Source organism: Neovison vison, chromosome 7, assembly GCF_020171115.1.
Source record: "Neovison vison isolate M4711 chromosome 7, ASM_NN_V1, whole genome shotgun sequence".
NCBI lineage: Eukaryota > Metazoa > Chordata > Mammalia > Carnivora > Mustelidae > Neogale > Neogale vison.
Genome location: NC_058097.1, coordinates 182,623,593 through 182,646,726, shown reverse-complemented (window position 1 = coordinate 182,646,726; position 23,134 = coordinate 182,623,593). Strand labels below are relative to the sequence as shown.

At 34.7% G+C, this 23,134-nt stretch overlaps 1 pseudogene; it reads right to left on the bottom strand.

Moving 5' to 3' along the window:
- Positions 1 to 938: 938 nt before the first annotated feature.
- On the bottom strand, positions 939 to 1,650 carry LOC122914308 (annotated as a pseudogene).
- Between the last annotated feature and the right edge of the window lie 21,484 nt (positions 1,651 to 23,134).

The following is a 23,134-nucleotide window of genomic DNA, read 5'->3' as shown; positions in this document are numbered from 1 at the left end:
CTTGGAGAACTGACTCCTTTATCATTACACAATGCCCCTCTTTATCCCTGACAACCTTTCCTGATCTCAAATCTGTATTGTCTGAAATTAAAAAAGGCTATTCCAGATGTTATTATTATTCTTTACTATTACTACTTGTAGCATGATATGTCTTCTTCTATCTCCTTACTTTTAATCGAGGTCAGTCTTTATATTTAAAAGGTGTTTCTTATAGACAAAATAGAGTTGGAAACTATTTTCTTATCTACTCAGATGATTCCTTTTAATTGGTGTTTTTAGTCAAGTCACATTTAAATTGAGTATTGATATAGTTGGATGTTTATAATGTTTTATACTCAATGATTTTGTGTTTTTTATAGTTTTGTTATTCCTTTTCTCCTGTCTTTATCTGTTTTTAGTTGAATATTTTGATTTCATTTTATCTCCCCCTTAAAGTACAAGTTATATTTCTTTTTGTTCAATGTTAGAAATTTCTTTATTATTATGTAATTATTAAGCACTAGCTTCAAACTGTGGAAAATTTAAAATCACACTTTGACAACCCATTCTTCCCTCCCGAACCCAAATTCCTTTTTAAAAAATATTTTTATTTATTTATTTATTATTTATTTATTTATTTTTATTTGACAGACAGAGATCACAAGTAGGCAGAGGGGCAAGCACAAAGAGAGGAAGGGAAGCAGACTTCCCGCTCAGCAGAGAGCCCAATGCAGGTCTCAATCCCAGGACCTTGGGATTATGACCTGAGCTGAAGGCAGTGGCTTTAACCCACTGAGCCACTTAGGTGCTCCTCCAACCCAAATCCTGATCAAGAATTCTTTAAGTGAAGACACGCTCTCTTCTGTACAAAACTTTATCAAATAAAGACAAATAATTGTATTCATCCTGTTGTAAATTGTTGTCCATGGCTGTGGAAACAGTGTCTGCACAGGCTCCTTTTACTGTCCAGGTCCTAAGGCCCTATTGTTCATGAACTGTCTCTTTGCAAAGAAAGCCCAGCATTTTGTTAGGTTTATCATTCTCAGGGTGAAAAACTTTCTCAGAAAGTCAATCCAGTCTCTTGTCTCACCTGCTGTTAAGTAGGCCCCCATCACCTTATCTTGTTTGCAGGTTTAGTGAAAAACCAGGCTCTCCAGGAATGAGACAATTAGTGATTCCCCACATATACACATATTTCTCACTTTGCCTTCTGAAATTGTACTTTTGGAGTTTCTTTAGGCACTCAGAAATGTAGAGTTTTTTTTTTTTAATTTTATTTATTTATTTGAGAGAGAGAGACAGTGAGAGAGAGCATGAGCGAGGAGAAGGTCAGAGAGCGAAGCAGACTCCCCATGGAGCTGGGAGCCCGATGTGGGACTCGATCCCGGGACTCCAGGATCACGCCCTGAGCCGAAGGCAGTCATCCAACCAACTGAGCCACCCAGGCATCCCTAGAGTTTTATATATCAAGGCTCTATCAGCTTCATTCTTAATCTCATAATTTTTGAAGAAGACATTGGCCTTGAAGTAATAGATGGGCTCACCTTCTATATCTGTATCTTTTGTTTCTCTAGGGCCAGGTCCTTTGAATGGACCTGTGTTAGGCAAAAGTGCCATGTTTCCAATGAGTCTGGTGTCAGGGATCATGACAAAAGAGTGGTAAGCTGGCATTTTGGCACCAGCTGGGCTTCAACCTAGTTGAGTAGATTGGGAGTAGAGCATGGTACTCCTGGTGCAGAGGGAGTAAGTGTGGGGAGATAGGCAGAAGTTTAAATTACATTTCTTTAAAAATAATTTTAGTGGTAAGCCTACAACATACATTACATATTTTAACTAATTTGGAAACACTTTTTTTATGTATTGTTTCAAATGTAGTACAGAAATCTTATGATAGTATTCTAAAATTTTTCTTCCCATCTCCTTTGGCAAAGCTGTCATTCATTCCCCTCATCCACGTGCTATAATCACCCAATACCTTGTTTCTATTATTACATGAAACATTAAGTTATCTTTTTGTAAAATTAAGATAATTAATGAAGATGGCTATACCAAACAACAGATTTTCAACATAGATGAAATAGCTTTCTGTTAAAAGAAGATGCCATCCAGGACTTTCATAGCTAGAGAGGAGAAATCAGTACTTGATTTCAAAACTTGAAACAAGAGGCTAATTCTCCTGTTAGAGGATATGTAGCTGGTGACTTCAGTTGAGTCCAGTGCTCACTGACCATTCTAGAAACTCTGGGACTCTTAAGAATTATATTACCTCTACTCTGCCCATGCTCTATAAATGGAACAGCAAAGCCTGTATGGAAGCACATTGTTGTCATGGTTCGTAGTAAACAAGGTTTATGAAATATTTTAAGCCCACTTCTGAGACCTACTGCTGAGAAAACAAGCAAACAAACAAAAAACAGCAAAGAAAAAAATTTTTTTTTCAAAATATCACTGCTCATTGACAATGCACCTGGTCAGTCAAGAGCTCTGATAGATATGTCCAATGAAATTAATGTTGCTTACATGCCTACAAATACAACATCCATTCTGCAGCCCACAGATTAAAGAAGATTTTCAACATTGACATATTATTATTTAAGAAATACATTTAGAAAGGTTATAGCTTCTGTAGATACTGATTCTTTCAAAGGATCTGAGCAAAGTAAAGTGTAATTCTGGAAAGAGTTCACCATTCTATATGTCACTAAAACTACTTGTGATTCGTGAAGAGTGGTCAGAAGTGCCACATGAACAGGAGATTGGAAGAAGTTGATTGCAACCATCAAGGATAATTATGAGGGGTTGGTTCAAGACTCAGTGGAGGAAGTAATTGCAGATGGGATAGAAATGGCAAGAGAACTAGAATTTAAAGTAGTGCCTGAATATGTGATACACTTGTGATAAAAGTTCAACAGATGAAGATTCACTTCTTATAAATGAGCAAGAAGGTGGTTTCTGGAGGTGAAATTTATTCCAGATAAAGACGTTGCGAAGATTGTTGAAATGACAACAAAGAATTTAGAATATTACCTACACTCGGTTGATAAAAGATCAATAGAATTTGAGTACTGACTCCGATTGTGAAGAAGTTCTACTGTGTAGAATGCTATCAAACAGCACTGAATGCTACAGAGAAATCATTCAGAAAGGATGAGTCAATCAATGCAACATTCTTTAGTGTTACATTAAAAATTGCCATAACCACCCCAGCCTTCAGCAACCACATCCCGATCAGTAAACAGCCATCAACACCAAGGTGAGATCTTGTACTGGCAAAGGAAAACCAAAAAATTCATTTGACTGGCTTATTTGTATTATTTGTGGTGGTCTGGAACCAAACCCACAATATCTCCAAGATACAATTACATTTTTAATACCTAAGTCTTGCCCACACCTGCAATATCTGTAACATATCACACTCAGTTTCCATTGAATGCCTCCCTTTCCTTTGATTTTAAGTACAAGTCTAATGTTTTGTTGTGTGTGGTTATAAAGTGCTGGATATTGTGGAAGATAGTTACAAGGAGCCCAAAATACATCATCTTCCTTTAAGGAGTATTGTGTTTTATTCTGGCAGGCATCTAAATTACTGCCTACAAGTTTTCTTGATCTTGTCAAATTTGGCTTCACAGTGTATTATGTAAAATTTATTCTCATAATGTTCTTATTCTAGGATGTAACCTATACTCCAAGGTTATATCATCTCTGGATAATCAATTACAAACCCAGGGATCACAATGGGATCTTTATACTCCTTTTAAGGTAGATTACCAAAGTTCCCAAGACTTGGTAATCTATATTTCTCTTGAGGACACCGGCTCTTTACTTAGCCTTTCAGAGTCTTCCTCTGGTATATGCAACTACACACTTAGATAAGTTTTGTAGGTGAACTACACTCAGATCTCTGGTACTTTTACCCTATAGCTCATTCTTCCCTTGTATATTACCTCACAAACACTATCCACCATAGCGGCCCAAACTTCCATATGCCCCACTTTGGTTCAGCAAGAACACTCTTTCCTTTTAGACTCTACTTCCTTATGTTGTTACTTAGAAAGTACCACTAGGCGGAAGTCCAATGTAAGTATGAATTTCATTTTGCTCAAGCATTGCATTTCATTGTTAACTGTGCTTCCACCCTGAAAACAATTGCCTTACAGTTTTATAGGTGTTTACAGTAGAAGGATATATATATATATAATTCTCATCACCATCATAATAGGAAGCAAAAATTCTATGCCATCTACTTGCCTGGTATCTTCTGCCATAAAAATATTTATTCTTATGTAGCCAATTTTAATTCCTTTTATTTAAGGCTTTAGAGTTGACATTATTTACAAGGAAGATCTTTCTGCCCCAAAGTGAGGCTACATTAAGGATTTGTTCTAGTTTTTAGTTTATATAGAGTTTTCCTTTTTGTTTCTTTTTTGTTTCATGTAAAGTTAAATGTAATACTAACTATAATGTATGTAATTTTTTCCTATTATTACAGGATGTTGGGACATGACAGGAAATTTCTGAAAGCCAAAATTCCCCAATGGCACTTTCCAAAATACAAAATGTCCACTGTAATAACACATACCCCCAAGAGTCTTTCTGGTATTGTTTCACTCCTTGTAATGAAACTTACAATACAATACAATCCCCCAACAACTCTATACTCCTTTCTCATCTCCTTATACTTCTTTACCTTTATTCAGCCTAGAATATCACTCTCAAACCCTCCCATAACATTTCCATACACTTACTGAGTTTCTTTCAAATACACACCTCAGAATTAGGTTTCTCTCCAGTCTTCACCTCCCCAAGATTCCTACTTGGACTTTCCCTGCCCTTTCTGTGCACATTCAAAATTCTTGTTGTTGTTGTTGTTGTTTCCTAAAGATTTATTTATTTATTTTTAGAGAGAGAATGAAGGAGGGTTGCAGAGGGAGAGTGAGAATCTCCAGCAGACTCCCTGCTGAGCTCAGAGCCTGGCACGGGGCTCAATCTCATGACCCTGAGATCATGACCTGAGCTGAAATCAAAAGTTGTATACAACCAACTGAGGCACTTAGGCACCCCCAAAACTCTTAATTGTTGAAAATTCTTTGGGTACAGGGAATGTTTGTCTTATATATCATCAATAACCATTCTAGAAATGAAAAATACTTCTAATTATCCTAAGCAAGCTAATTAGCAAACCCTATGGTTTATATGTATGTGCTTTTTAAAATATATAGAAGTTTACACAAAATAATTTGCATCTTTTAAAATTATACAATTCTACATACTTTGACAGTTATATACACCTAGGAAATCACTACTGCCAATATAAAATGTCTGTCAATTCTAATATTTCTGTGTCTCTTTATAATCCAGCTTTCACTCCACCCTTGCTCTTTAAGCAACTATGAACCTGCTTTATACCATGACAGTTTAAATTTGTTATAAATAAAATTATACGTTTATTCTCTGATTGTGTGCATATGTGTGTTTGGGACTATCTGATTTCTTCCATCAACTTAACGATTTTGATAATCAAATATCATGGTGCATATATTAGCAACTTTTTTTTTTTGTTTATTGTCCAAAAGTATTTGATTATATGGATATATCATATTTTGTGTAAAACATTTACTTGTTGATGGACATCAGTATGATTTCCAGTTTTGCTATCACAAATACAATTGATATTGACATTCATATAAGTTCTGTGTTTGGACAAATGTTTTTATTTCTTGAGCAAATACCTAGGATTGAAATGATTTGCTTATAGAAAGTATATCATAAATTTTTATGAAACTGGCAGTTTTCCAAAGTGGTTGTTCCATTTTTCATTCCCATACATAATCAAGACAAGATCCATTTGCCCCACATGTTACCAATATTCTGTATGACCAATCTTTTAATTTTAGCCATTATAATTGGCATACAGTGGTATCTAATCTTATTTCTAATTCATTAAAATTTTTTAAATTCATTGCTTAGTGAATAATGACATGCAATTTTTATATATATTTTATTTATAATATTTTGATTTTTCTCTTTATTACCTCTATAGATTCCTGATTAAGGTATCATGTATGTTAACCAATAAATCTAGGCTTTACTCACACATACACATACATAACATATACCCCAAAATCATAACTTAAGTTATTTTAAGGCATGTCATGTCAGATAATCATAATCATTTACCCAACAGGAGATCCAGGACTATGGATACCTATAGTAAAGTTCTTTGACTTTGCATCAGTTCTATTCAACTCAAATCCTGAAATAGTTACAGAATGCAGAGGATAAACCATGCATTCTACTAAGTAAGAATATGTCAGTAAACGTTAACACTGTGGAGTGAATGTTTGTGTTCCCCACCAATTCCTATGGTGAACTCTAATCCCCAGTGTAATAATGCTCTCTGGAGGTGGAGTCTTTGGGAGGTGATTAGATCTGAAGGTGGAACACTCAAATGAAATTAGTGCCTTTATAATAGAGACTCTAAAACGCTCCATCTCGCTTTCTGCCTAGTGAGGACTCCATGATAAAACAGCTGTCCAGGAACCAGGAAATCGGATCCACCAGAGACTAAGCCTACCAGCGCCTTGATCATGTACTTCCCAGCCTCCACAAATGTGAGAAAAAAGTGTTGTGTATAAGTCAGCCAGTTTATGGTATTTTGATATAGCAGTTAAAGGTGACTAAAACACATAATTTATTACAAACTCTTCTTCTTAAGAACTTAAGAGACATATCCAACTAAAGCCACCAGCAGAAGTTCGAACCGAAACCAAGACTTTCTGCATTTCCAATCTCCTTACTTTTCCTTGTGGAGATATCACAAAAAAGGATATGATAACATCAACCATTTCTACTACTTCCTTTGCTTTTATGTCATTAATAGGTACTGTACCAACTTTAGGGTGATCCACTCAGAGACAGCACTCAAAACCCTCTCAAAATATCTAGCAAACTATGGTTCATAAGCTGAAATTTTTGCTTCATAATTGATTGTATGGGCTTAAAGAATGGGTCTGTGAAAGGACAGCCCCCAGGACTGAGTAGCCAGATAACTGACTTGAATAAATCCATTGATAGGGCAGGGTGATTTAATCAGAGAAAAAAACGGGGCTTAAATATAATGATGAATATATGTTGAGAAGGGAATTGTCTCATTCTAGTTTTATTGAAACCCCAAATTCTGAGCATTTAGATTGAGTAACTGAGATTATTTTAACAAGTTTGAGTTTGATAGAGATAGGTTTATGTCTCCTGCCTTCTGACAACGCAGCTAAAATAATATAAGTAGAGTTCTTTGGGCTAACCATTTAGTAATTTTACCTGAATAAAGAAAGGTTATTTCAGAAATCTTTGCAGCTTTGCTTTAATTTTTGTATTTTCTTACCCATACACAATGGGTACGCCTTAATGGTGTACGCCTTAATTCTGTCATTTCCAGGTTATGCTCAAAGATCTTCAGAGTTAAGATAGATCTTGGGTTTAACTATATGTCAACAAAAGTACCTGGTTTTGTTTTGTTTTTTTTAAAGAAAGCACATTCAGAAAAAGAGAAAAATGTTTATTAATTTTTAAAAGACTTATTTATTTGAGAGAGGGAGACAGAGAGGGAGAGTGAGCATGGAAGTGGGAGGGGCAGACAGAGAGGGGAATCTTCAAGCAGATTCCCCAGAGTGCTGAGTCCCATGTGGGGCTCGATCTCATGGCTCACAAGATCAAGACCTGGGCTGAAACCAATATTTAACTGACTGCACTACCCAGGCACCCCTAAGCTTTGTTGTTTAATTTAAAATTAATTTTATACAGTGTTTGGCTATGTTTTAAATTGGGTTAATGATCTCAACCTTAAATGACAATAACAAAACAACCTATAATGTTTCAGCATACTTGTTATCTCAGTGGATTTCCATAAATGAACTTCATGCTTGATATTAAAGAGAAAACAATAACTACCACTTCATGGGTACTTCTTATATACTGAGAGACAATATAGCACGTGTCACTCACATTTCTGTATGCCCTGTGATCACAGTCACTGACAGTCTTTTGTTTTGGCTGATCTTTTCAAGGATGTTTGCACAGCAAATAGCCTTGGAAGATAAAAATAGTGTCTCTATTTGGAATATATATATATTCTCCATTCTTGGCAAAATTTGGACAGATGGGCAGGTTTGGCTGCAGCCAATTATAAAAGACTGTAGGTTCTATGCTCAGGATTAGGAAAGAAGCCCACTTTAGAATCATGTGTGCAACACTGGAATCCTTTGTTCCTTGAATGAGTATTGATATAAGATTTATTATCTATGGACAATATATATAAATCAGAACAGTCATTTGTTTTCTGTAGGTAAATTGCATCATTCCATTTCTTGAATTGGTAAGTACAAATTAGTTTTTTTTCTTGCTATTTTTAGAAGCATCAAATATTTATTTTTACAAGTATTCAATAATTAGCAAATATTATTATAAAAAGATAAATTCCATTTATCCCATGTATTTACTCACTTCTAGGAAGATGTTAGCTTATTGCAGTTTTGAGGCTAAATGCAATTTCTCTTTTAGCTTTATTTAGTAAAAAACGAACCATTTTAAAAAATTGCTTTGTCTTGTGAATATCTTAATGCCTGAGCTATGTAACTCTCATTTAAAAGGATAATGACTTTACTTAGAATCAATTTTTATTGCCTCTAATATAATTTAGGGAACACGAACAATCATAAAAACGTAGAAAAGTAGCTGTGATTTACTACATTAGCTTTTCAACATTCAGCAACTGATTCTGTAGGCAAATGTGTGCAAGCAACTCAGTCAATGGGCCACCAATTCCCTGAAGACTATTTCTTCAGCATTCCCTGAGTGGATACCAGTTTCTTGAATGTAGCCATCCAGTTTGCGATTTTGCATGGAGGGCTAATCACAACTCCTCAAACACAAAATTAATGTGCATGTACGCACGTGTCTGTGTGTGTTTGTATGTGACTTACCCGAAGCCTCTGTTTCTAAAGAGATTAGAAACGTACACCATATCATTTTTTCTGTTTGCTCCTAAAGAATAATATATTTAAAGATTTAGTCATATTAGGAAACTTAAATTTATATAAACTATGACTCTTGAATAGGTACACATGGCAGACATGTGGAACTTAGCACGAGAAAACCTGTTTTCATTATAGTGATATTTAAATAATTGATACCTTGTGTGCATTCTACATGCCCATGACAGTATTGCTGGGTAATTTTCCTAAACTACAAATTAGACCAGTCTACTACCCTATTGAAAATTCTTTACTGACTCCCCATTGCATAATCCAAATACCATTGTTAACATCATTATTGCATTCATGATTCATCCTCTCCCTTCTTTGGCCAGCTCATCTCAGCTCTATCTGCTGAGAACATCTCAAAACACCAACCTCCCGGCAGCGAGGAGCAAAGCCAACACCTAGATATTGGTTCCTAAATACACTTCTTTTTCAAAGGTACAAAGGGTCCAAGTGATAAAGGGTTCTAAATTACCAAGTGTTAAAAATCAACACTAATAGTTCACATAATGTTTCAAAATGAAAAGAGGCTTAATGCCAAAGATCAAACGAAGCACAGGAGATGAGTCTGTGAAGAACTCTAAGGACTTAACGCAATGTGTTGTAGGCACGCACTCATACACACACATGCGCACGCACGTGCGCTCGCTCGCTCTCTCTCTCTCTTCTAAAAATCTTAAAGGAAGTCTCACAGCAGCCTGTTATGCTAACATAGAGATATAAGCTTGTCTCAAGAGAACTGCAGGGACAGTTTTTGTTAAAAGGGGTAAACTATTATTTGATAAGTAGAAACTCCATATTTTTAAGAGTGTCATAGTAGCAAAGCATTCACATGGATGAGTGGAGACTGAAGCCTGTCAAATTTAAAAAATGCTACCAGGCCCCCAAATTTCCAAGAGCAGGAAGAAGATTAGATAGGAAGAATGAAACGAGAACTCATTTTCTTTTTTAACCAGAACGTCCTGTCCTTGACACTTTCAACATTCTACCTGGAAATCATCTTACTGAGGTTTACACGTATATTAAGTACATGGTCTATCTTCAAAACTCCTTAAGTCAAGAATTTTGACAATATTTTTCACTCCCATACCAGTATTTTATCATTATTTCCCTATGTAAAGAAGACATAGGTTGATTTAAAGATTTTATCACTATCTTTGTATTTCAACATTTTGACTATCATGGGTCTAGCTATGGTTTTCTCTGTATGAATCCTAATTAATAATGTTTGCTGAACCTCTTCAATCTTTGGATTTAATATTTAATATTTTATATTTAATATTCTGTGGAATATACAGAATTATGAGGCATTGTTTCTTTAATGTTGACTGTCCTATTTTTTTTTTTAATATCATCCAGTATTTCATTCAGACATATGTTAAATGGCTTAATGCCATGACCAGGTTGTTGGAGTTCTCAGTATTTCAAATCTACAATTTGTAAATCAGTTTAATTTCTATTGCCCTGTTCCTGAGTTCACAGACCTTTTATTCTGCATTGTCCAATCTTCTATTAGTCCATCCATTGAAATTTTTGACTATTGTACTTTTTAAGTTTAGAATTCCTTTGAAAGAAATTGAATTCTTTTAATCTTTTTATTTTTTAATTTTTTTTTTTTTTTTAAGAGAAAGAGAGCTTGAGTGGGAGGGTGGGAGAGAGGAGAGGGTTGGAGGGTAAGGGAGAGAGAATCTTAAGCAGGTTCCAGGCTTAGCACTGAGCCTGACTTGGGGCTCGATCTTATGACTCTGAGATCATGGCCCGAGCCCAACTCAAGAACCAGGCACTTAACTGAATGAGTCACTCAGGTGCCCCAAGTTCATTTTTTTTTAAAGTAAACTCTATCCCCAACTTGGGGCTCAAATACATGACCCCAAGATCAAGATTCATATGTTCTACTGACTGAGCCAGTCAGGTGTCCCCAGGTTTGGAATTTTTATTTTATACATTATTTTAGAGTTTCCATTAATCTCCTAACATTTTCTTCCATGTGGAAAGTATGACCTCTCAGTCCTCAGTCCATTAAGTTGCCACTTTTTTCTTGAGCTCTATTTCTCTTTAGACTTGTAGACGGCAGAGTTCTTCAGGGAAAAGTAAGATGAATGTTGATCTCACCTCCTGTGTTTACCTCATTTTAAGAGCTGTTTTACTTGTCGTTTTTGTCTGCTTTTGTGTGCTTTCCAGTGCCTTCAAACAATTTGTTTATTTGATTTTTTTCCCAAAGTTCATATTTTTTACAGGGAGCAGGTTGAATCTAATATAAAGTACTTGTTGAAAGCTAGAAGTTCAGACATATATATATTTAAATTTTCCCTAATTTTTGAATTTTAATTTCTTACATTTGATAAATATAAAATAAAAAAAATCTTATAGCAAGGTACTTGTCTATTTATGTGCAACATTTTTCATAGAATACAGTCATAAAAGGGGAAATTCTGGATTAAAGATATAATTATGTAAAAGTGTATTGATACATATTGTTACACATTGCTAATTTGTTTTCCATAAAGAGTTCATGAATTTGCATTCTCCAACAGCAATCTAATGACTGTTTACTATGTCCTCATTACATTAAATATCATAATTGCATTACTCTTTCCAAATATTATAGTTAAATTATAGTTGTTAATAAAATTGGCTTCATATTAAATTTCACCTATTTTATTTTTTTTTTCAATTTATTTATTTTCAGAAAAACTGTATTCATTATTTTTTCACCACACCCAGTGCTCCATGCAAGCCGTGCCCTCTATAATACCCACCACCTGGTACCCCAACCTCCCACCCCCCGCCACTTCAAACCCCTCAGATTGTTTTTCAGAGTCCATAGTCTCTCATGGTTCACCTCCCCTTCCAATTTACTCAAATTCCCTACTCCTCTCTAACGCCCCTTGTCCTCCATGCTATTTGTTATGCTCCACAAATAAGTGAAACCATATGATAATTGACTCTCTCTGCTTGACTTATTTCACTCACCTATTTTATTATTAATAAGATGAGGTTGACTTCTTGCCTTTCCTCTTTTACTGATTATCATTTGGCTAGTAGGTTTTCTAAGGTAGAACTGACTGGCCAAACCAGATATTTCACTCACACATTTGCTTTAGACAAAAGTATGCTGCTTATAATCTTGTCAAAATTGTACAATTTTCATAATCAACCCAGCTGAGAGCATTTCAGCTTGGGCTTCTAAGAAGGCATTTCATGATGGGAAACCATCCAGCAACTATAACCCAACAGCTGCCACTAGGTAACATGATTGAAACCGAAACAGTGAAAGAGTGAGAAAGTAAGGCCAAAGTTGCTAAAACTGTTACTCATATTTCCACACCTGACTAAACAGAGTAAAACAAAGTCATGTTTTTGACAGAAGATGTGCAAAAAAAGAGGACACAATAAGACTTTTTTTTTCTTTTTTTTACAATCACAAAAGGTTGAATCTACAGAGGACAATTATTTATTTCATGAATAAGGTTTGGTAAATTGCCAGTGGGTTGCAGAATGCCTTAAATTATAGGATCCAGGCCAAGGAAATAAGTGTTCTAGGTGAAAGAAGCCAAAATACTTTTAAAGCAATACTTTTTATCTTCAGTATGTTAACATTTAATTGTACGTACATTAATTAAACATCCAGATACTGAACACCAACAATGTGTCAAGCATTTTTGCTTCTTAGTTTTCTATATATGATTTCAGTTAATTTTCATGCTGAAGTAACTATCAGCATTATCCATATTATTAGTACCTAAGTGTAGGAAAGAAACTGAGGCCCTAAGATCCATAGTCATTTACTAATGTCACACAGTGGAATTTCAGGATTCAATCTCAAATCAGTAGCTTTTAAATTAAACCTAATAGCAACTTTATTATATGATAAATACATAAAGTACAGAAATACAACTTTCTAGAAATAGACGGAACCTGCTCTTCAATTAATATATGATGACCTTGAATATGTCCTATGCATGTATAATTATATAACTATACACATATATGGGTATATATATTATGAATATATGTTTATGTGTAATATATATCTAACATTAGATACATAACTGAAATACTTCTAAATATACAAATCTGTTGGCTCATAGAATACACATGGGATCAAATTTGGAATCATAATTTAATTTTGGATGTCTTGGAAACTCTCTGCCTTACTTCACAACAACAGACCTTTCTCCAAAAATATCTGATATCTTAAGGGGAGGATTCACTGGTTCTCATAAATGACTTTGTGTCAGCCAAGTGCTGTTCCCCGACCAACATCCCTAACTAAGCATCTTCAAGCTCTTGAGGGCACTCTGCCACATCCCCTCTCTATGATTTCTGCTTAGTATCAATCTCTTAAAGCTCACAATTCTTTTTTTTTTTTTAAAGATTTTATTTATTTATTTGACAGAGAGAGATACAAGCAGGCAGAGAGGCAAGCGGAGAGAGACAGGAGGAAGCAGGCTCCCCGCCGAGCAGAGAGCCCGATGTGGGACTCGATCCCAGGACCCTGAGATCATGACCTGAGCCGAAGGCAGCAGTTAACCCACTGAGCCACCCAGGCGCCCAAAGCTCACAATTCTTAAAGTAACATACAGCACTGTATTTTCTCTGATCCTTTCTACTTTACCAATTATTTAGTTTTGCACTTAATATAGTAAAACATTCTCCTCATCTTTTCCTCAGATAACTTACAATTTATGTTTTCCCTACCATGTATCTAAATATAATTACTTTTATGGTTTTTTTCTCCTTTTCTAATTCCTCCCCTACCCATTTATTTAAAATATCATTATTTATCTTAGGTTTCACCTTTCTACTAATATTCAGATTTTCCTAGAGCTTTTATCTTTCAGCTTAAAATGTCTTTAATTTTCAGTTATTAGAGGACATGATTTGTGAACTATTCTACTTCCCACCATCTCTCTCTCATCTTGTGTTTGTAAGTTATATTATTCCTCCATTTTAGACCACATAACATTCATGTTCTATCTTGTCACCTCATAGACATTATTTGATGCCTTAGATTTACCTTCAAATATATCCATTGTTTATCCCTAGTACTTTTTAAAAAGGTTTCCTCTGTCATATTTTGTTAACTTGAAATTTGTCCTCTGGTAGTTTCATTAACAATGACTCATGAGAATGATATTCCCCAAGCTCTTCTATTTTAAAATTGATTTGTCAGTAGCCTTTTTACTTGAAGGTTAATTTTCTTTGATATAAAATCCCTGACTCACATAGTCTTTTTTGTTCATCTTTCTGTTTCAGTATGGTGCAGAGAGGGTGATACTAACTTGAATTATTTTAAAAAAGTCAAGCCATGACACATTCTGTTTTATGCCTGCTTAATACCATAATTATTAGTGGCATGAAATTTTACTGTTAAAATTTTCCCAGTTAGATAATAAAATAATATGGCTATGCTATTCATAGGTAATTTATTTATTTTGTCAAAAGGATTTTTTTAAAAAGATTTATTTATTTGAGAGAGAGACTGCACATACAAATGGTGGGAGAGGGAGAGGGAGGGAGAGGGAGAATTCTCGAGTAGATTCACTCTGAGCACAGAGCTTAATGTGGGGCTCAATCCCAGAGCCCTGATATCATGACCTGAGCTGAAATCAAGAGTCAGACACTCAAGAATATGAGACACCCAAGCATCCCAGAATTTTTTTTCTTTCTTTTTTTTTTCTTTTGACTCATATAATATTTTTCTTTCCTTTTTTTTTTTTTTTTAAGAGATGATAAATACTACTACAAGGTTAATTCTTGCTGCTTACTATTCTGGGTCTTATTTAAGAAATGTTAGGCTAAGTTATGCTGCATTTTAATGATTCATCCAATGGTTTTGTACATCTCATATTGAGTCTATTACTAAATATTTTTACACATTTGTACTTCAATTTTCATCCAATTCAATATATAATTGGTTGTTTGTATAAACAAGTATATTGTGTATTAATTTTATGTCCTTCTGCCTCACAGAATACCTATATTATTTACCTTACTTTTATCATTTATATTTTTGACTTTTCCAGATATACATACTTATGATAGGTAAATAGAGATAGTCTTATTCATTTTTAAATTATTAATGTGCATCTCTATTTTTTCTCTTAGATGATCACATTGATTAATATATAATATGGTGTTAAATTATAGTGGACACAATGGAATCCTTGCCTTGTTCCTGGCTCTGTGGAACTTGGTGGTGGTTAATTTTATCAGTCAGATTAGCTAGGCCTCAGTGTCCAGATGTTTGGTCAAATACTATTCTAGATGTTGTCAAGAGTTTTTTGGATGAGATTAGTATTTCAATAGGTAGACTATGGGTAAAGAAAATCACTCTCTATAATGCAATGGGCTTATCCAGTCAGTGAAAGGCTTTCAAAGAAAAAAAAGAAAGAAAGAAAAGAAAAGAAAAAGATGCTATTTTCAAGAGGGAATTCAGACTCCCATGTACCTTGGGACTTAGGCCTCAAAAACAGTTTTCTCCTGGGGCTCCAGCCCGCTGGACTACCTGCAGATGTTGGATTCAGCAATCTCTCCACAACGCTTAAATCAATTCCTTAAAATAAATCTCTCCCTTTCCTTCTCTCAACCTCTCTGCCCTCTCCTTCTTCCCTGTATCCATCTATCTATCTATCTATCTCTTTCTGTCTGGCTGTCTCTGATGTTACTGTGGTCTGAATTGTGCCCAGAAATTCAGATGTTGAGACCCTAATCCCTAATGTGATGGTACTCTGAGGTGGGGCCACTGAGAGATGATTCATTTCCAACCACGTAAATAGTTTTCTTGTGTATAAAAAGAAATGTTAGATATGCATGGCCTGCTCTAGGCTTTGACACCTACTGATAATTTCTTCTTCTTTTTTTTAATTCTATCACTTTATCTGTGTAATATTTAATAAGATAATAGTCAAAGCCCAAAAATAGCAAAACGAAAATCTGGGATATTACCCCATGGTTTCTATATTGCTTGTGTTATGATTTCAAATCCACTTGTTTATGACTGAAGTAAAGTTATTTTGGTCTACATGAGGTTGTTTTGATTTACTTGTATTTCACGTACAGTTATTTTGATCTAGGAGTGAATTATTTTACTCAGGAAGCTGTGTCAGGATGTTGTCACTGACATCTGTTTTTGTCAATAAGCACTTAGTTCAACTGATGATGGTCATCACTGGGAATTTATCAATAAACATAGGGAAGAATGGCTATTAAGTAATGGAAATTTAAACTTATTTTCTAATTTTTTTAAGATTTTATTTATTTATTTGAGAGGTTGGGGGCATAGGGAGAGAGAGTAGTAGACTCCTGTTGAGCTTGGAGCCCAACGCTGGGCTCTATCCCAGATCCTGAAATCATGACCTGAGCTGAAGTCAGAAGGTCAACCTATAGAGCAACCCGGATGCCCCTAGACATTTAAACTTTAAATACCAAGAATTTGTGAGGACTAACCAAGAAGTTATATACTGATGGGATTTTTGTTTATCTGATGTGAATAGTCTGTACAAGGCTACCCTTTGCTGATCTAAAGACTCTCTGAGGACCTTGGGCATTAACTCCTGCTGTGCAAGCCAATTGTGCCAAGAATGCTGAAAACCACAGTGTGACCCTACATGTAAAGGTAGGGTGCTTAGATCATCTCGCCTGCTAACAACAGCACCTCCGTTCCCCTAGCCCTGTGCTCTAAGAATAAGGGACTTTTGCTTTGGGTTGAACATTTGGACATCAGCTCTTGATTGGCCAAGCCAATGTTTCTGAATATGAGCTCCTAGAAATGTACACCTCAGCTAAATTTGGACTTTATTTTTTTCATTTCCCCTTTGTTTGGGGAAACATTGTTTTGGCATATGCTACTTCTTTATTAGCTTATTAAGAGATATGATCCTGTATGCGATTGGTGTGTGAAATATTATTTTTATAAATTATAATTCCTGCAGTGAGCCTGTGTTAAATAAATGGTTGGCAAAGCTCACCTCAGTTCCTGAGCATAACTTGTCTCAAATAAAACTCAAATCCATGGCATTGGACTGCTCCCTGACAGTATGTGTTTCGCAGATGCCTCAGTCAGTCTTCGTTCAGCGTGGGTTGGACCAGTTTATGTTTTCACACACGAAGAACCAAATGATTAGTAATCCCAGGACAGCCAAATGGGTTATTTGACTCAGTAATTTTAGACGGATAAGAAGATCTTCCATTGCAAACATAGCGTTTCTTAGCAGATGAGTCATGAAGCATGAGTACCAAAGACATTACTTTCTCTTTTATGAAGACATAGAATGATTAAGTGGAAATAATATATTTTCCAGGGTAAAACACTGGATACTGATCCATTCACTGAGGTTAAAGAAGTCCTGTGACTTCTCTGGGTCCGAATTTGCCATTCTATAAAACTGGATGCTCAGAATATCAATGATGGGGCACGGTGACTGGTTCATTGCTTGGCATATAACAGAAAAACAACTTTTGGAGAATTGCTGTGTTTTATGCAAAGGAGAAATTAGCAATAAATAAAATAAAGGAAGGAAAATGAACTTTAAAAATGGAATGATTATCTTGGATTACTTTTGACTCATTCTGGAATAGACAACAATATACCCACTAAAGCATGGAGTAAAGGAGGGATAACTGCTCCCTATTCTTTTTACAAATTCGTCACTAGTTAGTACCAAATGCCTAGTTTGGACCAGGAATCAGTCTCCCCTACATTTTCCTTTCCTTTCCTTTTTATTTTTTAATTTTTTATTTATTTGTTTGTTTTTATGTCAAGCAAATGACAAAAGAAACTGGTGTTGGTGGCAAGAGGTCAAAATAATGTAATCTAATATGAGCCAGAACTTAGACTTCCACCTCCTGTGGAAGTTTAGCAATTTTTCTTTGCTAAGATTTTGACAAAGTGTGCAAAACACACAAGATTGGGAGGGTGGAGAAGACAGTGATGTGACTACAAAAAAGAAAAAAAAATCTAACATTTGTGGTTGCTGAAAGGCTAGGAAATGCCTAACAATGCCAGAATAAAGATGAATTTGGGAAAAGCACATGGGCTTTGATGTTGCACTCACTTTCAAGAAAGCTATTAAATGTTGGCTTTGTCAAGGCAAAAAGATAACAAATAAATATTTTATATCAGACACCTTCAATTCCCAAAGTTAAAACCAGTATTATTACATTGGCTTATAACATAAACCAAGGAAAAGATAAAAGAAATAGTCAGAAAAACTTTATTATTATGTTTTTTGTTCTGATTTGGGTGTGCCTCCTTAATAAATTGTGTCTGAAAGGAAGAACAATATTATAAATGTCCACCCACCTGACGCAGAAGACAGAGAATGAAACTCATTTATCTCAATTGCTCGATAAGCCAGAGATATTTTAGGCAGAAGTTATATACTGATGGGATTTTTGTTTATCTGATGTGAATAATAAGAAGAAAATCCTAGATGCCAGGTTTGCATACAGAAAGAAAACTGCACTTAACCATTGAAAAGACGGATTTTGGTGTGATGGTAGATTTTCAAATGAAGATTTAAGAAAACATGACTCTTTTCTGAAAAATGAAATAAACACCACTATTGCAGGTAAATACTTTTTGAAGCAAGAGGGGTGATTTCTTTTTCATTGTGTGACAAGTGTGGATGAAACAGCTTAATTCAGAGCAAGCTGCAGGGATATCACTTTTGAATGGTTTGTTAGAGTTGAGACAGTGAATATCTTATAAATCTTACTGGATCTTCAAATGTCAGATCTAATCACACTTCACTCCTGAGGTAACAATCTCTGTTAAAGAGGATGGTCCTCCCAGGTGAGAAAGAACCTAGTTTGCTGGATGGTAAACAAGTGCTATCTTCTTTAAGAAACACAATTTCATTGCTCTATTCCTTTGTTTGTGAAAGAAGATCCAGAGAGTGACATTCTGCAAGATTCCTACCATAGTCAAATGATTTTAGAAACGACTACATACTATACCCCCTATCTGGGGAATCAGGAAGCCTGGTGGTATGATGAATCTTCTAAAATGTCTTACAGTAAATGTGTCTACTTAAGAGGCTGTATAAGATATTAATCCAAAGAACATAGTTCTAAAAGTCTTGGCTTTTTTTTTTTTTTTAAGATTTCATTTATTTGTCAGAGAGAGAGAGACAGAGGGAGCACAAGCAGGGGAGCTGCAGGCAGAGGGAGAAGCAGACCCCTCACTAAGCAAGGAGACTTATGCGGGACTCAATCCCAGAACTCTGGGATCTTGACCTGCGCTGAAGGCAGATGCTTAGCCAACTGAGTGACTGAGCCACCCAGGTGCCCCTAAAAGTGTTTTCTTATGTTCGGTCCATAACACTGTTTCAGCATAAGACCCTTTTATTTCAGAAAGTATGATTAGATAGAACACAAGAAAATGCCTAAATAAACCTTGAATAGATTTGAACATGAAGTGAAAAATGTCTTCCATTTCTTTAAAGCTCCAAGAATGTGTAAAGAACTGACATGTGTATGATGGTATGATAAAAGATACTGGAGATCAAAATAAGGAAACCAACACTTCGTATTTATCTCTCTTGTCAAAAAAGTCATGTTAGTGGTTTCTATTACTTAAGGGAATCTTTGTATTATAGCTAGAAAATGTGACTTTGGAATATAGTAATTTACCTAGAAGGATCATCACTGTCTCTCTAAAGGAGATTGGGATCAAAAGCACAAGAAAAAAATATTTTTAAAAAGGGAAGCAAAAGGCTTGTATGGGCTAAAATGTACTGGAGGGTTAAAGTGAATTAAATTTTATATCTTTTCAGGGATTAATTAAATTTGAATTTATTTTGCAGTAGAAGATTGCCAGAGAATAAAACATCAAAGAACAGAACAATCTTTTTTTTTTTTAAATAGGGTTTACAGTTTTTGAAGTGGCACAGAAAGTTTTAGTAAATTAAGTAGACAAATAAAAAGTATATAATGAATACTTAATCATTCAGTGTATTCTTTTTTTTTTTTATTCTATGGTTGACAGATGATAGGTATTTGGAGCTAAAATTTTGAAAGAAAAGATTGCTTTAAAAATTTAAGGCACTTACTAGGCAGAAATTATAGTCCATTAAAGAGCAAGGACTTTTAAAATTAAACTTATATTCTCATAAAGATAACAGCATATATTAAAATGGTATATTTAAGAACTAAATATGGCTTAGGATGAGTTTTTTATATTTATGCACTATCCTTAATTAGCAATTGTTCTTGAATCTACACATGAACTAAATTTTCACAATAATACTTTATGCAATATACTGTAGGTATTATTTAAAGTTTATAATTGATGAATTTGAGATTAAGATCTTATTAGGTTGACAAAACTGCATGATTCATCAGTTAAAATCAGCTAACTTATGTTGAAGTAACTAAGGGTCACAAAATGTGAGTGGTGCAAAACAACTGAAGTTTATTTCTTCTTTGAGTAACACACTCCTCTTGGGTTAGCTGTAATCTACTCCATATCATCTTTAGTGGGATCTCATCTAACAGAGCAACTCCTACATGGAATAAGCTAGTGAATGAAGAGAAGGAATGGAATGTAACAAAGCCCTTATCCAGAAACAGCACATGGCCTCTCTGCCCACATTTCCCTAGTCATCTCCATCTCACAGATGATGTTGAGTTATTCAGCGTTAAACATTATAATCTTCCTTAGGTTCACATCAAAAAAGAATCAGAGTATTTGGTATTCAAAAATAAAATCTAGCCAATGGTTAGCAGTAGAAATAGGGTTAGTAGGGTTAGTATCAAGAACATTTATAATTATTTCTGGTAACTCAAGAGTGTTTTGCTTCATTATATGTCTATTTCAATATTTTAAGCACATTATGGTATATTATTTGGTTTTATTATATGCATTTAATATGTGTCATATGAATTAGAAATATATTGGTAAAGTATACACCAATTTTATCGTACTAATATTTTGCATTTAAAATAAAGTGAAGGAAATTTCCATTTCTATTCATGAAAGATCATCTGTAATGATAAGTACCCTCTTGTTCTAACAAACAGAAAATTGAACAAAGTATATGAAACAGGTGTTTTGGGATACTGGACAACAGCCAATGCAAAACAACAATCTCAAAGTGAAATCAACAAATAAGGTGAACCATACAATTTCTCTAGTTTACTGCCTGGAAGCATTTTCCAGCTTCAGCAAAGCAGGGGGAAGCCAAGCAGAGACCAGAAGACTCAATAAGATAAGGTTACATAGATAGGTCAGGGAGAACAAGACAAATAGACTATTTTAGAGAGGAATCCTTGATTGAAAATCAATATATATGGGTGTCAGAACGGACACAAGTTGGATAGGAAAAAAAAATGTCAAGGAATAACAGTTACAGAAGAGCTACAAGTTTAATAAATTTCAGTACTTATACTCATCTGGGAATCATTCAACCCCCTCTAGCAATTATACAACTATGAAATATGGATATTAAAATTATACTACACAAGCATATTCTAAATGATTAATAAAATGTGAACACAGTGAGGAGTTAGGTGGAATTGTTAAAACAGACCCAAACAGAATATCTAGAGATGTACAATACATATTTAAGATAAAAAATAAGCCAAGTGAGATTAAACAACTGACTAGAAATAGCACAAGAAAAGATTAGTGAACTTGAATATATAGCAGGAGAAATTATTTAAAGTGAAATACAGACTGCAAAACATTAAACTGAATATCAAGGACCTGTGAGCAAATATCAATGGGACTAAAATAAATGTAATTGGACTCCCAGAAGTAAGAGAACATAAGTATTAATTAATGGCCAAAAAAAAAAAAAAAGCTAATTAAGCACAAAAGAAGAAAAAAGAAGTAGAGCATATAGTATAAATAAATGAATGGACTTTGGCTTAAAGTGGCAAACTTTTTCTCTTTACAATTTACAGGAGGTCCTAGCATTGCAATAATAGACAAAATGTATACAAATTAGGGGAAACATACGACCTTTTAAAATTTATAGTTGGTAACATTGTTTATGCAGAACTAACAATGAAACTACAAAAATCTTCTAAGAACTAAAATATGTACTTACCCCTTCAGGATGCAAGGTCAACATTTAAAAAATCAATATTATTTATCTATGGTGAGCAATTGTCATGATGAAGCTGAAATAGAAAAAGAAAAGTTGATGTCCTTTACAAAAGTATCAAATATTACTTGTAATAGTACCAACATAATAAAATACAGGTAAGTTTAAGAAAATACATGGAAAGAGCCTAGATGTCCATCAACAGATGAATGGATAAAAATGTGGTATACCTATCATCTATTTATGTATCTATTTATAGATAGATATATACATATATACATATACACAATAGAATATTATGCAGCCATCAAAAAAACACAAAACCTTGCCATTTGCAACAATATGGATGAAATGAGGATATTATGCTAAGCGAAATAAGTCAATCAGAGAAAAAAAATTATCATATGATCTCACTAATATGAGGAATTTGAGAAACAAGATAGAGAATCATTGGGGAAGGGAGGGGAAAAATGAAACAAGATGAAACCAGAGAGAGAGACAAACCATAAGAGACTCTTAATCTCAGGAAACAAACTGAGGATTGCTGGAGGGAAGGGGGGTAGGAGGGATGGGAGGGCTGGATAATGGACATTGGGGATGTGTTATGGTGAATGCTATGAATTGTGTAAAACCGATATATCACAGACATATACCCCTGAAACAAATAATACATATGTTAATTAAAAAAATAAATAGAAATTTAAAAAGGAATGGGAAGCTTTCCCATTTAAAAAGGAAAGGAAAGGGTAGGAGAGGAGAGAAATAATGATAAAAAATTTTAATGGAAGAAATATAATGGAAAACTATCAGTGCAGGGTAATTCTCTCTCTTTTTAAAAAATCTTATTATTTTGTATTTATTTATTTGACAGAGAAAGAGCATGAAGGTGGGCAGAGGGAGATGGAGAAGCAGTCTCCCCATTGAGCAGGGAGGCAAATGCGAATGTCCATCCCAGGACACTGGGATCATGACCTGAGCCAAAGGCAGACACTTCACCCACTGAGCCATCCAGGGGCCCCTACTCTCTCTTTTTTATCAGCCTTTTGTAACAAAGGAGAAAGTGAG